At 42.5% G+C, this 3026-nt stretch overlaps 1 pseudogene; it reads right to left on the bottom strand.

The window, feature by feature from the left end:
- Positions 1 to 768: 768 nt before the first annotated feature.
- On the bottom strand, positions 769 to 1045 carry LOC130881999 (60S ribosomal protein L37a-like; annotated as a pseudogene).
- Positions 1046 to 3026: the final 1981 nt, after the last annotated feature.

Below are 3026 nucleotides of genomic sequence, written 5' to 3'. Positions count from 1 at the left end.
TTTGTTTAATGATGTAAAGTTGTGTTGTTTTTGTTTCTGGTGCATTTGGTTAACTATGTGAAGCTGTGTTATTTTGTCTGCCTAAAACACCTGATTGGTCTAATAAAGAGTGGAACAGCCAATGGCAAGGCAAGAAAAAGGATAGGTAGGGTTAAAGAATAAATAGGAGGAGAAATCTGAGAAAAAAAAGAAGGCATGAGAGAGCAAGGAGAAGAGGAAGCTAGGGGCCATCCTGCTACCCAACCAGCCAGCCACAGAGTAAGAGTGAAAGTAATATATAAAAGAAGCAAGAAAAGGAAAAAGCCCAGAGGCAAAAAGTAGACAGAATAACTTAAGAAAGGCTGGCAAAAAAACAAGCCAAGCTAAAGCCAGACGATTATGAGAAATAAGACTCCGTATGTGATTTATTTGGGAGTTGGCTGGCCGAGTCCCCAAAAAGAACAAAGAGCGAAGAGCCAAAACCAACAACATTGGGCAAATAAGAAAACAGGCTTAGCAACCCAATGGGAGCAAGCCAGTAAGCAGCACTCTTACATGGTCTCCACATCAGTTCCTTTCTCCAGGTTCCTGCTTGAGTTCTTGTCCTGACATCCCTTAGCAATGGCCTGTTCACCTGGAAGTAGAAGCCAAGCAAACCCTTTCCACTACTTCTTGCTTCGGGTCATGTTTATGGCAGCAACGGAGACACCTAGCAACTTTTTATGTAAACTAACACATTTATTTAGAGGTTGTGCGTATATTTAGAGGCTGTCTCAAATGGTAGCACCTCTACCTGTCTTTCAGTTCCTTTGGTCTTGCTATGGCAGACTCACTGTGGCGGCAGAAGTAGTGGTGAAGGTCCAGACCCTGCCAGCCACTCTTTTCATGAGGAACCACAGAGCCAGATGCCAGTGGCTTGTCTCTTCATCTTGGTTTTGCCACAGAAGGAGCATGTGTACTTGGTGTGCTGGTTTGTTTCAATTTTCTTCACCATTTTCTGGAGGGAGGCACCATAGTGGGTCCCACATTTCCTGACGATCTCGACCTTCTTGGTGCATTTAGTCATGTCGCCGGAACCTAAGCCCAAGCGCAGAGAGCAACACCTAGCAACTTTTGACCTCATCAAGCCACAATGAAATGTGCATTGTTTCATTAGATTTTTGTTATATTATATTTGATATAGGCTGTGAAGAAGTTTTTGTGCTTTTCCAGAATGAGTCTCAGTGTCTTCCTCTGTTGAACAAGGCCTTTGATTTCTTCTAAGTATAAGATTCTATTAGCAGCAACCCAAACCTATAGAGTACCTGCTTTCTAAAGAGCTTTTGTAAGCTTAGACAAAGCACTTTCCCCAAAACAAATGGGGCTATTTGACACAAGCTAAACATTTATTATTTAATTTACCCTCTGCACAAAAGGGTCAAGACTACACATTCCCAGTTAATATGCACACATTTTAAATTTGGGATTGTATTAAAGAGACATGTGACATTTCATTGTATTCTATAGCTGGTCATTCTAGTAATTCTCAGCTTTGAAATGGTCAAATGAAAGAGATTTAGTGTGGGAATCAGGCAGTCTTTCTCAAAGTAATAATTATTTACTTCCTTATTTATTATGTTTTTTGGGGAAATCCCAAATTACTGTATAGAGACAAGAAGGTGGCATCACCTAAATCAGTGGTTTACAGTTCTCTTAAATTGAGAGTTCCTTCCACGTGTGCACGTGTGTGTGTGTGTGTGTTATGCCAGTGTCTACTGTTTAAATGAATTATGTTTCATATACTTTTAAATGACACAAAAATTATGCAATGTGTTTAGACATGCTATGTATGCAGGCTGTAGACAATATTAGGGAGACACGTGTGTGTGTCATAGCATATATATGTACACATATACACACCCACACAGGTGTGTGTTTGTGTGTGTGTCTTCTAACCTCAGAAACTCTCAGCTATCCCAGAGCCTATTCATAACCACCAGCTAGGAGAGTGAACTTAAGAAATCCAATTTAAAAACAATATGAAAATCCATTGAATCCTAGATTTGGTTCCCATTTGCTCCACTGTGTATCCAACTATCCAACCTCTTGATTTCTGGAACACAGATTCTAAAACACAGTCTGGAGTACAAAAAAATATAAGAGTAGAGAAATATCGTGACAAAATACATTCAGAATTGGGTGTGGAGAAGCCATGTAATCATCAATAGGATTGCCTTTGGGAGCTAAGTCTTCATCAGACACAAGTGGTCAGATCTTTGTTCCATAGCCCACCCAGGCCTTGGCTGGGGCCTTACTGAGTGGGGTGTCTTGGGATCGAGAGCCGGGTGCAAAGGAGGCTCCTTGACTACCTCATCACAGCTACTCTGTGGACAGAGACTGGAGGAAGCTCTGAGTAAAGTCTCCTTTTGCCACACTCCGCATTTCCTCCTAATTCCATAAGGCAATTTGTCCTGCTAAGGTTATGAAGACAACATTATACCCTATAAATGGCAGAATGAGTTTCCTTGAGAAGTAGGCTATCCCTGGTCCAGATGGAAACTTAGTTGTTTTGACTGATGGGAAGATGCTCCCAGGCTTTGAGACTGTGCTTAGTTTGGGGAGAATCTCCTTCGGCAGGGGGGAGCTAAGAACACATCTTAAACAAGAGAAGAGATGTTGGAGGAGTCTGGATCCAATCTACAATCTGTGCTATCCAGTCTTGAGGACTGAGGACTCGCTGTGGGGGAGCCAACCAGCTGAAGAAAACAAAGCAGAAGAGAGCCAGGAAAGGCCTGGGGAACATGGCATGGAGGGAGACGAGTTACCCCGAGTCATGCCTGAGCAGCTGGAGCCCTTCTCGCAGCCTAGACAGTGAGAGTGTGTTAAAGCACATGACACACATAAGCGGCTGGATGGGTCTAGCTGGTGAGAGATGTCTGAGAAATCTAATATGAAAACCAGGCCATATCTCTTCATATCGTTTTGCTGTTGTTTTGTTGTTGTCTTTCGAGACAGGGTTTCTGTGTGTAACCCTGGATGTTCTGGAATTCACTCTGTAGACCAGGATG

This window comes from Chionomys nivalis, chromosome 9 (assembly GCF_950005125.1).
Source record: "Chionomys nivalis chromosome 9, mChiNiv1.1, whole genome shotgun sequence".
Taxonomy (NCBI): domain Eukaryota; kingdom Metazoa; phylum Chordata; class Mammalia; order Rodentia; family Cricetidae; genus Chionomys; species Chionomys nivalis.
The sequence above is the reverse complement of the archived record's forward strand: the minus strand, read 5'-3'. Positions and strand labels throughout refer to the sequence as shown.